The sequence below is a fragment of the Pleurodeles waltl genome, chromosome 7 (assembly GCF_031143425.1).
Source record: "Pleurodeles waltl isolate 20211129_DDA chromosome 7, aPleWal1.hap1.20221129, whole genome shotgun sequence".
NCBI classification, from domain to species: Eukaryota; Metazoa; Chordata; class Amphibia; order Caudata; family Salamandridae; genus Pleurodeles; species Pleurodeles waltl.
The window spans coordinates 969,449,258-969,463,794 of record NC_090446.1 but is presented as its reverse complement, the minus strand read 5'-3'; the positions used below and the strand labels follow the sequence as shown (position 1 = coordinate 969,463,794).

General features: G+C 45.8%; 1 protein-coding gene across 2 annotated transcripts in view; it reads right to left on the bottom strand.

The window, feature by feature from the left end:
- The window catches only part of RNF213 (ring finger protein 213), a 1,978,231-nt gene that overhangs the window by 39,670 nt on the left and 1,924,024 nt on the right, over positions 1-14,537 (bottom strand). The gene's annotated exons all lie outside the window — the stretch shown is intronic.

Below are 14,537 nucleotides of genomic sequence, written 5' to 3'. Positions count from 1 at the left end.
ACAGTTCAGTGTCAAGAAAGTCTTTTAGTCAACAAGAACGCCATTGCACAACATACTACCCTCAAGCAAAATGTTATAAAGAACGCACACAAGACACCTCACCAGTCTTAACCTTAAGCTATAGGTAAAAACAAACAGGCATCTCTTTATAAGACACCCATGTAAAAAGAATATGATAATAGTTAATTATGTGATGTTAGGTTGGGGAATTTATCACAAAAACCTCTTAAGACTGAGTGTCACTAATTCTCTTATTCCTCAATTTGTAATGCAGTAACCTTGCATGTGTCAACATAAGACATACCTCTTCAAACCATCATTCTGTGTCCAGTTCTCCAGAACTAACTTAAACTACATGACACTGTAGCATAGATAAGCTAGGCTCATTAAGCAAAGTGGATGTGAATGTGGTGACTGATGAAGGAAACTCTGAATACTAGAAGGTCTTTGCCTGGAAGATCTGTGAGTCAATACAAATACTGTCCAACTAAAAGTATAACAGCTGTGCCTTTAAACCTGATAACCTCCAACCTTTTGATTGACAGGTCAATAAAATTAGTAACAATACATTGGCTAATGGTAACACTAATATTTCTAGAGATCTACAGAAATGAAAGCTCAAAAATCACAATCATACTTCAAAAATTAAATTAGCTCCCTTCAAAGTCTTATACATTGTACAATACTTTTTTTTTCTTGTTTTATGAATTGGTTTTATGAGCAAATTTTCATGAACTAAAATACGATATACATTTACCATTTCATACAAAGATTGACCCATTTAGTCTACAGATAAATAAAAGAAGCATGTAGACTATAAGAGTAGAAAATAAAGTGCTGCATGTCCCATACAAACTGTCAGGAAAGTGCAGAGGTATGCTATGGGAACAGGTAGAGAACAAGAGAACAACTGAGTACAACTATACTGATATAGTCATCATTAGTAAGATACATTTTTCTCCAAAAGCTACCAAAATGTCAGATTTGCTCCTGAATTATTTGACTTTTTAGCTTGATAAATGTTCAAGTCTTTTTATTGTCAAGTTTTTCCTGCATCTTTTTCATGATCGTGGCTTTGGAGACCCAGAAAAAAGAACTAGTACAGATAACTCAATAAAAAATATGAATCTATCTGTGATACATATTGAGGATTAGATTTCAAAATCATGCTTTGCTATTAGACATGGACTTAACAAGTAGTTGACTAACCACTCGAGATGTAAGCTATGATACCCAAGCAATGTCATCCTCGGTGGTGGGCTGCGGACCAAGATCATGCTAGAAAGTCATGCAGGACCGAACGAGCAAAGTAGCCGTCTCGACGGACCTGACTATCCAGGCAGTAATGCTTAGCAAACGTGTGCAGGGATGCCCACGTAGCTGCCTGACAGAGATCTAGGACAGGAACTCTGCGTGCTAACGCAGTGGATGCAGCAGTTGGTCTGGTACAATGAGCCCGCAAGCCTTCAGGAGGTCGCTTTTTAGCCAAAGCGTAGCACATTTTGATGCAAAGATCACCCATCGAGAGATGGTACGCTTTTGCACCGCCTTTTCTCTCTTCACACCCACATAGCCAACAAAGAGTTGATCATCCACCCGGAAATCTTTAGTACGATTGAGGTAGAACGCCAACGCTCTTTTAGGGTCCAGAGGGTGGAGTTTCTCCTCCTCATGGGAAGGATGTGGGGGTGCATAGAAGGTAGGCAAAGTGATGGACTAGCCTACATGAAATGTTGTAACCAACTTAGGAAGGAAGGAAGCTCTAGTGCATAACACCACTTTGTCAGGGTGTACAGACAAGTATGGAGGCTTTGAAGAAAGGGCCTGAAGCTCACTCACCCTGCGAGCAGAGGTGATAGCGATGAGAAAGACAGTTTTGAATGTGAGGAGCCACAAGGGACAATTATGCATTGGCTCAAAGGGGGTACACATCAAGTAAATAAGTACAAAATTAAGATCCCACTGAGGCATGATGAAGGGAGTGGGAGGAAATAAGTGGGTGAGCCCTTTTAAGAACCTACTCACAATAGGAGATTTAAAGAGTGAGGGCTGATCAGGAAAACTAAGAAAGGCGGAAATGGCAGACAAATACCCTTTAAGGGTGCTCAATGCAGAGCCCTGCTGGGCCAAAGAAAGAATGAACAGAAGAACCTCTGAAAGAGGGGCAGAAAGGGGGTCAACAGATTTGTTGGTACACCATGCCACAAATGTATTCCAACGACAGGCGTATACAGTTTTAGTCAATGGACGCCTGGCTGCCAAGATAACAATACAGACTTCGGGTGGAAGGGCAAATGCTGTCAACTGTTGCCGCTCAATCTCCACGCATGAAGGCGGAGGTTGAACAGGTTCGGGTGGAGGACTGTCCCCTGCTGCTGCGACAGGAGATCCGCCCAAAGAGGTAGTCTGAGTGGAGGATCGATGGACATGCTCAAGAGCTCTGGATACCACACTCTTCGAGCCCAGTCCGAAACCACCAAGATAACTTGGGTCTGGTCGTACTTGATTTTCTTGAGAACTTGGGGCAGAAGAGGGATAGGCGGGAAGGCGTAAAGGAGGCGGGAGCTCCACTCGAGATGAAAAGTGTCTCAGAGCGAGTGCCGCCTTGGAAACTCCAACGCGCAAAATAGCTGACATTGCACGTTCTCTGCGGAGGCGAACAGATCTAACCAAGGCTCTCCCCACTTGAGAAAGAGACCTTGAACCACCTCCGGATGGAGACGCCATTCGTGATCGACAGTGCGTCGGCGGCTGAGTTCGTCTGCTCAGGTGTTGAGAGAGCCTGCAAGATGTTGAACCATCAGGGTAATGCCATGATGTTCCAGCCATGTCCAGAGGCGTAGTGCCTCCTGACAAAGGGTCCAGGACCCTACCCGCCTTGTTTGTTGGAGTACCACATGGCGGTAGTGTTGTCCGTGAACACCTGCATCACTTTCCCTTTTAGAGAGGGAAGGAATGCTTTCAACGCAAGCCTAATCGCCCGGAGCTCCAGTATATTTATGTGGAGTCCCGACTCCGCCGGAGACCAGAGGCCTCTGATCTCCGCCTCTCACATGTGGCCGCCCCATCCCAGAAGTGACACATCTGTCACTATAGAGAGATCTGGTTGGGGAAGGGAGAGGGATCTGTATTTGACCCAATCATGATTCGAAAGCCACCACAGCATGTCTTTCACAGTCCCCTCCAAGATCTGGACCATGTTGGAGAGATTTCCCTGATGCTGCGCCCACTGGAACTTCAGGTCCCACTGCAGAGCCCGCATATGCCACCTGGCATGTGTTACTAGTAGGATGCAGGATGCCATGAGGCTCAGCAGCCTCAGAGTCAGCCTCACCGAAACCCAAGACCAAGGCTGAAAGATCGGAATCATAGCCTGAATGTCTTGGACTCGCTTTTCGGGAGGATAAGCCCGAAACTGCACTGTGTCCAGAACAGCTCCGATGAAAGGGAGAGTCTGAGAAGGAGTCAGGTGTGACTTCAGCACGTTTATAGTGAACCCCAGGTGGTGCAGGAGGTTCGCCGTAGTCTGAAGGTCAGAGACAACTGTCCGGGGCTAAGGCGCCTTCAACAGCCAGTCGTCTAGGTAGGGGAAAACTGAGACCCCTAACCTGCACGGGTGAGCTGCAACCACCGCCATCACTTTCATGAACATCTGAGGGGCGCTGGTAAGGCCGAAAGGGAGCACGGTAAACTGAAAGTGCTCGTGACCTACCACGAATCGTAGGTAACGTCTGTGGGCAGGCATGATGAGGATGTGGAAATAAGCGTCCTGCAAGTCCAACGCTACCATCCAGTCTCCTGGGTCCTTGGCCAAGAGAGCCGCGACTTCCTGGTGAAGAAGCACCAAATGATCCTCCGGAAGATGATGGAAGGATGGTGGCATGTGTGGTGGTGCAGATTCGAAAGGGAGATAGTAGCCCTTACGAATGATCTGCAGAACCCACCAGTCCATGGGGATTTGTTCCCAGTGGGGCAGGTGATGGCGGATCCTGCCACCAACTGGGCGGGAGTGAGGGGACGAACTAGGAGGGTTTGGAGGCTGCAGCGGGGGCAGAGGTGGACTGGACAGACCTCTGGTTTCCTGTCCCACGGCCATGTGGAATTCCACGGCCACATATAGGCTGTCCAGCGTGCATGGCACGGTGGCTGGGTTGAGGACGCAACAGGGCACCCCTTCCGTGTCCACGAAAGTGACGAAAAGTGGACTGTGGTAGGCTTGTGGCGGAGGAAAGAACAAGGGACCGAGCCGTAGCCCGGGAATCCTTGAATCTCTTCAAGGCCAAGTGTAAGGAAATGCCTCCTTTGCATGGTTACCCCCTGACTTTTTGCCTTTGCTGATGCTAAGTTATGATTTGAAAGTGTGCTGGGACCCTGCTAACCAGGCCCCAGCACCAGTGTTCTTTCCCTAAACTGTACCTTTGTCTCCACAATTGGCACAGCCCTGCACTCAGGTAAGTCCCTTGTAACTGGTACCCCTGGTACCAAGGGCCCTGATGCCAGGGAAGGTCTCTAAGGGCAGCAGCATGTCTTATGCCACCCTGGGGATCCCTCACTCAGCACATGCACACTGCCTCTCAGCTTGTGTGTGCTGCTGGGGAGAAAGTGACTAAGTCGACATGGCACTCCCCTCAGAGTGCCATGCCAACCTCACACTGCCTGTGGCATAGGTAAGTCACCCCTCTAGCAGGCCTTACAGCCCTAAGGCAGGGTGCACTATACCACAGGTGGGGGCATATGTGCATGAGCACAATGCCCCTACAGTGTCTAAGCAAAACCTTGGACATTGTAAGTCAGGGTAGCCGTAAGAGTACATGGTCTGGGAGTTTGTCAAACACGAACTCAACAGTTCCATAATGGCTACACTGAAAACTGGGAAGTTTGGTATCAAACTTCTCAGCACAATAAATGCACACTGATGCCAGTGTACAATTTATTGTAACATACACCCAGAGGGCATCTTAGAGATGCCCGCTGAATACCTACCCGACTTCTAGTGTAGGTTGACCAGTTTCTGCCAGCCTGCCACACACCAGACATGTTGCTGGCCACATGGGGAGAGTGCTTTTGTCACTCTGTGGCCAGGAACAAAGCCTGTACTGGGTGGAGGTGCTTCTCACCTCCCCCTGCAGGAACTTTAACACCTGGCGGTGAGCCTCAAAGGCTCACCCCTTTTGTTACAGCGCCCCAGGGCATCCCAGCTAGTGGATATGCCCGCCCCTCCGGCCACTGCCCCCATTTTTGGCGGCAAGGCTGGAGGAGATAATGAGAAAAACAAGGAGGAGTCACCCACCAGTCAGGACAGCCCCTAAGGTGTCCTGAGCTGAGGTGACCCCTGCCTCGAGAAATCCTCCATCTTGAGTTTGGAGGATTCCATCAATAGGATTAGGGATGTGCCCCCCACCCCACAGGGAGGAGGCACAAAGAGGGCACCGGAGCACCCCTGTTCTCCATAGGCGCCTATGTGTTTTGGGCACCTCTTTGACCTCTGCACCTGACCAGCCCTGAGCTGCTGGTGTGGTAACTTCGGGGTTGCCTTGAACCCCCAACGGTGGGCTGCCTATGTCCCAGGACTGAGACTTTTAAGTGTTTTACTTACCTCTCCTAATCTAACCTTTACTTACCTCCCCCAGGAACTGTTGATTTTTGCACTGTGCCCACTTTGAAAATAGCTTATTGCCATTTTTACAAAGACTGTACATGATATTGTTTTCATTCAAAGTTCCTAAAGTATCTAAGTGAAGTACCTTACATTTAAAGTGTTTCATGTAAATCTTGAACCTGTGGTTCTTAGAATAAACTAAGAAAATATATTTTTCATTATAAAAACCTATTGGCCTGGAGTAAGTCTTTGAGTGTGTGTTCCTCATTTTATGCCAGTGTGTGTACAACAAATTCTTAACACTACCCTCTGATAAGCCTACTGCTCGACCAAACTATATCAAAATAGAGCATTAGAGTTATCTACTTTTGCCACTATCTTACCTCTAAGGGGAACCCTTGGACTCTGTGCACACTGTTTCTTACTTTGAAATAGTATATACAGAGCCAACTTCCTACACAGACCACCTATAGAGAACAGGATGACACCAGACTGTTAGAGATGTTTTTAATCAGGTCAAAGTGTTGGATCAATTGTAAGTACATGTACCAACAGTACCTATACATTTAAGTTCAACATCCTGAGAGTTCTCTCACACAGGTACTTCAGATCCAAGGTGGTAAAATAAAAAAAAGCCGTTCTTAAAACTGATTGACTTGCCGTTCCTCCACGGGGTTTCTCTATAAAAAATAATACACTCATCACCAATGGCGCTCAAACAGAAATGCCTATACTAACAGCTAAGGAAAATCACTCGGTATTCCCAGTATCTTACCTTGAGCATTATAACCAGATCCGCTAACACATGACTGCTTGAGCAGCACACCGTCCTGATGACACACGTGTACACACCAAAACGCATACTGGCTTTTAAACCCCTTCGCTGCCAGGCCTTTTCCCCCCTCAGGTGCCAAGCCTTTTTTTGGTTGTTTGGGGCAGTTCACGCTTGGCACACCTCATAACCTTTTGTCCACATAAGCTACCCACACCAAATTTGTGTCCTTTTTTCCAACATCGTAGGGATTCTAGAGGTACCCAGACTTTGTGGGTTCCCCTGCAGGAGACCAAGAATTAGCCATAATACAGCAAAAATGTTTTTTTTTTTTTAAAGAAGGCTTGTGGTTTTTCCCCTAAAAATAGCATCAACAAAGGGTTTACAGTGTTAAAATCTTCCCAGCTTTCAGGAACAGGCAGACTTGAATCAGAAAACCCTATTTTTCAACACAATTTTGGCATTTTACTGGGACATACCCCATTTTTACTATTTTTTTGTGCTTTCAGCCTCCTTTCAGTTAGTGACAGAAATGGGTGTTAAACCACTGCTGGATCCCGGAAAGCTAAACATTTCCGAAAAGTAGACACAATGCTGAATTCAGCAAGGGGTAATTTGTGTAGATCCTACAAGGGTTTCCTACAGAAAATAACAGCTCAATTAAAAAAAATATTGAAATTGAGGTTTAAAAAAACAGCCATTTTCCGCCATTTTTTACTTTTTCCTGCAATCTCAGATTTTTTAAAGCAATATACCGTTACATCTGCTGGACTCTTCTGGTTGAGGGGATACATAGGGCTTGTAGGTTCATCAAGATCACTAGGTACCCAGAGCCAATAAATGAGCTGCACCTTGCAATGGGTTTTCATTCTATACCGGGTATACAGCAATTCATTTGCTGAAATATAAAGAGTGAAAAATAGGTATCAAGAAAACCTTAGTATTTCCAAAATGGGCACAAGATAAGGTGTTGAGAAGCAGTGGTTTTTTGCACATCTCTGAATTCCGGGGTGACCATACTAGCATGTGAATTACAGGGCGTTTCTCAAACAGACGTCTTTTTTACACACTGTCTTACATTTAGAAGGACAAAATAGAGAGAAAGACAAGGGGCAATAACACTTGTTTTCCTATTCTGTGTTCCCCCAAGTCTCCCGATAAAAATGGTACCTCACTTGCATGGGTAGGACTAATGCTTGTGACAGGAACGACAACATGGACACATCCCATTTTTACATTGAAACGTGACGTGTTTTTTGCAATGTGCCCAGCTGTAGATTTTGGCCTCTAGCTCAGTCGGTGTCAGGAATCCCCAAGGTGCCTCCTGCGTTATCTGTCAGCATCCCCAGGGATTAGGGTTGAATCATGTCTCTGTTCTTGGTTAAACCTTCATGTTTCTAAGTAAAAATAATGTGATGTGTTACACAATTGGTTTTATCAATGATTGTTTTACCAATCCTTGTTTGCTCATGTAAGCAGGTGTAGACATGTGCTTCTGATTGGGTGTGGTGTAGATATGTGCTTCTGATTGGGTGTGGTGACTCATCCACCTCTGGAAACTCAACTGCTTTCCTGATTGGCTATAAATAGCCGAGTGAAGCATGCCTCCATGCTTGGCTTTGTTTTGCTCCCTGATCTCAGCATCTGATTTGGCAGTCCAACCCCTGCTGTCATCCTCGTATTCAGGACTTTTGAGGCAATTCTTTTCTTTGTTCCTGTACCAGCTGACACCAGGCATTCCTCCAGCACTCCAGAAAAGACTTCAGCTAAGTGACTAGTATTCTCCGGGGAGTTTGTTCTTTGAGCGCCGCTCTTTTCTAGAACAGCTGGTGTATTTCAGACCTCGTATTTTGGCAGAGTGCTTATCTTGAAGAGATAAATGCATTTCTGAACAGTCTACATTATTATTGTAGTTACTTGCCTAAATGTGCTTCAGGAAATATGCTTGAGCTCAAGTACCACAGAAAGTGCAATTTTAAAAGAGCATTTACGTGACTTTTCTTTCTCTAATAGCATAACTCTTGGATTTAAATTGTGTCATTCATGCCTGTGTTTCAGGTTTGAGGAATTTGCTTTTGAAAGGGTTTTTACACACACACACACACACACAGTGAAACCAACCCAAACTGTCCCCCCCAAACTGTTTAAACCCAGAATGGACACTTGTATTTCTTGGATTGTTTTTGTTCCTTTTAGTTTAACCCTATGCATGTAGGAAAGTTATACGTGATATTATTAATGCCCTTGTTTGTCTTTCTTGTGCATGATAAGTGCAACCACAGTTCTAATTGTAGTGTGCAACAGTGAATCTTTGTGAAGCCAGCCCTAGTGTCGCAGTACTTATTGTTAAGGTACTCAGTTTGGGTTTTTGGTAATGCAGTGTTAGTAATTGTGCCAACAATTATTATCCAAGAAAAGTGCTGGAGCATCCTGGTGTTCTTCTCCTGTGCCCATATCAGAAAGAGAGATTCAGTTTCAAGGAAGTTGAGTGCACTAACTCTACTATCACTCTGTCAACAATGACCTGCCGAAGATGCAGGGAGCCTGGCTAGACCAGCAAGATGTGGCAGTGTTTTGTCTCCTTCTCTTCCACTTCCCCTTTCCTTTTGGGATACCTGCCAGGGTTTCTGTGTCCACCAGGAAGTGCCGAGAGGTGTTCCAGGAGGTCGGGGGAATACCATTGCCCCTGCAGGCATCATTCTTTTCAGGTGAGTGGCCCCGTCACAACAGCCGGCACCTAGGGAAACCTACCAAACCTGTGCATTTTTTAAGATAAGACACCTGGGGGAATCCAAGATGGGGTGACTTGTGGGGCTCTCACCAGGTTCTGTTACCCAGAATCCTTTGGAAACCTCAAGAAAACCACTTTTTCCTCACATTTCGGCCTGTGACATGGAAGAGCCAAAAACATGTCAAAATTGAGGGGGAACCAAAGCGGGTCCAAAAGTGCAGTTTGAAAAAAAACATTTTTAGGCTGACAAGTGCAGCAGAATTGTTATCGGTATAGATGAGACAATGTTGGGTGGTAGGAATTTTGTGGTTTCTTGCAGATTCCGGAAGGTTCCATCACAAAAATGTGGGAAAAATGTGCGATTTCCAGCACAGTTGGAGGTTTGCAGGGCATTGTATGGAGGAATAGTGAGGAAGGGGACAGCCCAAACCCTTGTTTACAGTACGTGGGAAGGGAGGTTTTAGTTCAACAGACAAAAACCCTGGTACTAAGGTGTGGGTGGAATCCCGAAATCACCCTCCAGAAACAGCAGAAATTATAGCTAAGGGCTCTGATAATTTTGTCCTAATCATTAAACCAGGAAAGGAGTGATGGGAGCACATCCCAGCTGACAAATGGTATTTCCAAGAATGATAATACTTTTCTCTTTTACAGATCACACTACAAGGTGTCTATGTGCTGACTGTTGTGTGGTCTCCTTTCAGGTGTGTGCGTGCTTTCAGGTGTGTGCGTGTGGGGTCATGGAGGACCGAAAAGCCCAAACTCCGAAATACGCAATTGACCATGTCGAGCGACACCTTTACTCACTTGGCTGAAAATGTATGGTCCCACTTGGTACGAGTTGTACTCGACCGATTGGATTTCTGCATGGGAGTCATGCAAAGCACACTGGATACCATCTCAACCTGCCTAGTGGCTATCCCTACGCCTGCAAAAATTCTAATGGATATCTTTAATGTCACCAATAAGGATAGAAACATGCAACAGAGTGACGTGTTCTCATTTTTCACCTTATGAGTATTGTAGATTTTGCCAAGAAACAACAGATGAAAAGTGAGATAATATCACATAACTAACTACTTACAACATCACCCCTGGCGTTATATGGTTTAATTTCACCTGTAATTCACTTAAAATTGGAAAATGCGCTCAACTTCGCCTCGAGGCAGCAACGGGATCTCTTCAAGAGATACCATGGGAGCAAAAGGTACTCTGTCATTACCAAATGGATACACATTACAAACGGATGGATAATCCTATGTCTTGTCTTTACATTGTGAATGCTACTAGTCACATCAAGCATGTCAAATTACCGGTGGGTTGGCTGTTTTTGTGTGGAAATATCACTTTCACCTACATTTCTGCTAATATAACTGGTGGACCATGTACCTTTACATGATTAGGACTGATGATGTTTCCATTTCATTCTATACATACTCGGTATTCAAAAGAAGCTGTTCAATTAGGTAAACACTGTGATGGCGAACCTCAATTATTATCCCAATCAGCTTGAGCCTTTCTATTGTAGGCGTGCCTGGGTTAACTGTTTATAATACTCGAATGCTCAATAAGTTGGCATGCTTAATCGTTAAGAATATTAATCACACTTCTATTGCTTTATCTGAATTTGTACTAGATATACATGGTACTAGAAAAGCTGCACTGCAAAACAGAGCTGCTATAGACTATTTGTTATTAAAGCATGATCATAGGTACTCTGAATTTAAAGGCATGTGTTGCTTTAATTTGTCAGACCACTATCAATCCATCTAGCCCATATTGACACTTTACATGCATTTGTGAAAGGAGTAAAACAAGATGTAGATAAAGGGTGATGGGATTTGTTATTCCAGTGGTTGCCCGATTTCAGACAATTACGTAATGTCTTGGGTGTGATACTCATGGTAATTTCTATAGTTATAATATTGTGTTGCTGTGTACAATGCATACCTAATTGCCTTGCAATGCTTAGACCAAAACAAGTTCATTTCACATCTGTATGTTATGAGAGTCATTGGTCAAAGGGTGAAGTGTAATGCTATTCGTATTTACCCACCAGCTCCATCTTGACCACTGAATCCATTTTGTGTTTAATTTAGCTTCAAGCACCGTCTGGTATTTGTCCGCGCACAGCTCGTGCAACATGTTCGCTCTTTCTCACCATGGCAGGGACATAACCGGGAGGAGTGAGGGAAAGATAAGGATGTACCAGAAGAATGTTTATGGTATGTCAGGGAACAAGTTGGTCTTGGGAGTGCACCTTGGGATGTGCCCAAATCTCTAACATGCTCTTTGAACACGGATTGGTACAGCCAGCGTTTAAACAACAACTCACAATATGGGAGGGGGGAGTTTCTAGAATTCTCCTCTCTAGTTTGTTTAAGGTATTTAAGAGGGAAACTTGACGACTGGGGTTAGAGACAAAAATCATACCAGGAAAGGGGCGCCTTTGCCCGGTTCCCATAGAGGGTCTTTTTCTCTCTTTCGATAGTCGTCTGGGTTCTCAACTTGAAGTTGGCAGAGATGATGTCCCTACCTCGGCCCATGTTGATGTATTTTTTATTCTTAATTTTAGCTTCGCATTGTGAATAAATGTATACTCACTGTATACGCAGATATATTATCCATGATTGAATTAGTGTATTTTCATTGTTCGTTTCTATGATCATTATTATTCTACTGCTGTGATTATTTTCGGAAGTGTATTTTTGTTGCTGCATTTGAGCTTCATGTTTCCTCTATTCGAACCTTAAAAAGTGCTTTAATACATTTTTTACTACGAGCTCTGCATTGTTGGAATTCCTTTTATTCGTGTTGCTTCTCAGTCTGAAGTAGAAGCAAAACAACAACTCATCTGGAGCTGGTACTCCTCTGTTCTACACGACCTTTCTTCGCACCCACATAGTCAACACAGAGTTGATCCTCCAACCTGAACACTTTGGTACGATAAGGGTAGAATGCCAATGCTCTTTTTGGGACCAGGCAACGGAGTCTCTCATTTTCCTTAGAAGGATGTGTGGGTGCGTAAAAAGTAGGCAAGGGGATGGATTGGCCTACATGGAAGGGGCATCACTTCTTTTAGAAGAAAGGAGGCCTGTGTATGAAGCATCACTTTGTCAGGATAGATGGAAAGGTAGGGTGGCTTAGATGAGAATGCCTGCAGCTTAAACAGACTAGGCAGATGTAATGGCCACAATGAAGGGCGTTTTCAAAGTGAGCAGCCTGAGAGGACAATTGTGGAGAGGCTCGAAAGGAGCACACATGAGGAATGTCAGAACCAGATTTAAATCACATTGGGGCATTATGAATGGGGAAGGAGGAAACATATGAGTAAGGCCTGTATGCAACCTATTTACAATAGGAGATTTAATCAAAGAAGGCCGATAACACAGCAGTAAGAAAGCAGAGACTGCAGACAATAACCTTAGAGAGTGCCCAAAGCAGAGCCTTTTACAAACAAGCAAACCTTAGAGAGAAGGGCAGAGAGGAGGTCAACAGACTTGTCTGTGCACCATGCCACAAATTTCTTACAGCGACAGGCGTATACCATTTTGGTGGCGTGATGCCTGACTGCCAAGATAATATTACAGACTTCAGGCAGAAGGTCAAAAGCTGTCAACTGCTGTTGCTCAATCTCCACACAAGAAGGCAGAGACTAGACAGGTTTGGGTGGGGAACCCCCCCCCCCTGCTTCTGCGACAGAAGAACCTTCTGAAGGGGCAGTCTGAATGGAGGATAGATGACTGTGCTCACTAGCGTGCAATGCCAACCTCTTCGTAACCAGTCTCGAGCCACAAGGATCACTGTGGCCCAGTCATTCTTGAGCTTCTTGAGAACTCTAGGCAGAAGTGGTATGGGTAGAAAGGCGTACAGGAGGCATGAGCTCCACTCGAGACGAATAGCGTTTGCATAGTGAGTGCAGCCTTGCCAACTCCAATGTGCAACATGGTTGACATTGCGTGTTCTCTGCGGAGGCAAACAGATCTAACCAAGGCTCTCCCCACTGCTGAAAGAGGCCTTGTGCCATCTCTGGATGGAGACCCCACGCTTGATCAACTGGGATGTAGAGGCTTGGATAACAAAGCTCTCAGGGGTGGGGCATTGCATCAGGAAACCTGGGTCGCCCGGTGATGGCGGCGGGTAATAATCCTGCTCACAGGAGCCCCTGTGTTGGCTTTGGACAAGGTACCCAGCAGGACATCGGTAACAGCTTCAGTGAACGACAAAAGGGGTTCGGAGGATGAAGCCCCAGGCTAAAGCAGTCAGTAGTTTAGTCCCAACTGTCTGCTCAAGGCCCAGGACCTGTGCCGCTCTTCGTACCACTATGAAACAGGGTGCTTTCTCCTCCATAACCATGGTAGGGGGAGAAAGAATGTCAGTGTCTGGGAGAGTCTCCAGACTACTGACTTCACCCAGGTCCATCCACCAGTCCACAGGATCCTGGAGCTGGTATTCTAAATGGTCCAACACCCCCTCCCATTCCTCACTGCACCCCAATAGAAGAGAATAAGCGTCCAGATCAGACACAAGGGGCAAGGTCCTTGCCGAAGTCAGCATCGCGCAACGCAGATCCAGCTCTGTGTCTGATTTGGCCATTAGGATGGTGGTGACGCCACCAGGGGGCATGGGCAGCGTCGAGCTTGGAACCGCTGTCGGGGAAGGTTGCGATGGTACAACCTACGCCTGTTCAGATCTATGAACAGATCCATCTGTGCTTCTAGGAGCTGAGGCCAAATCCGCCGGTACAGGGCCTGAGAGCGCTCCAGCAGGGTCAGAATGCCCAAATATGAGGCACATGGTCTCATAAAACTCTATTAGTTGGGCAGGGGATGCTCTGGGAAACTCGGGGAGACATAGAGCCGACACAGATGCAGGCTTCGAGGCCTAGAGTGATGATGCTCCCTTTCCCTCATCTTGATGGCTGACGGATGGGGTGAAATAGAAGAACGTTTGTTCTTCAACAACTTCTTCTTGTGCACCAACTTACCTGAGCGCCCCAATGACTTGGGGTGAGACAACGAAGAGGAAAGGCTCTGTGACCGATTCTGGGACCTTCCTCTTGACTGAGATCAGGACCTATGCGGAGCCGAACACCGGGCCGCAAGGAGCTTAAGGGACTGCTCCCTCAAAGCCTTTGGATTCATGGCTAGGCACTCGGAGTCGTGGTCGCACTCCAGACATCACAAGCACATGAGGTGCAGATCCATCACGGACATCGTCTTATGACAGGACCCGCAGGGCTTGAACCAGGTCTTACTCAAAGACATACTCGATGCACCGGGAGTGCAGACACTCACAAATCTTTGACAAAAAGTCAAAAAAGACCAGTCAAAAATTGAGTGAGGGGTAGCTCCTATTCGGATCAGCGCCTGGCTGGCGCGGAAAGAAAAGAACTGACATCAGTGTGCCGGGGTGTCACCTATATAGGACCCGCA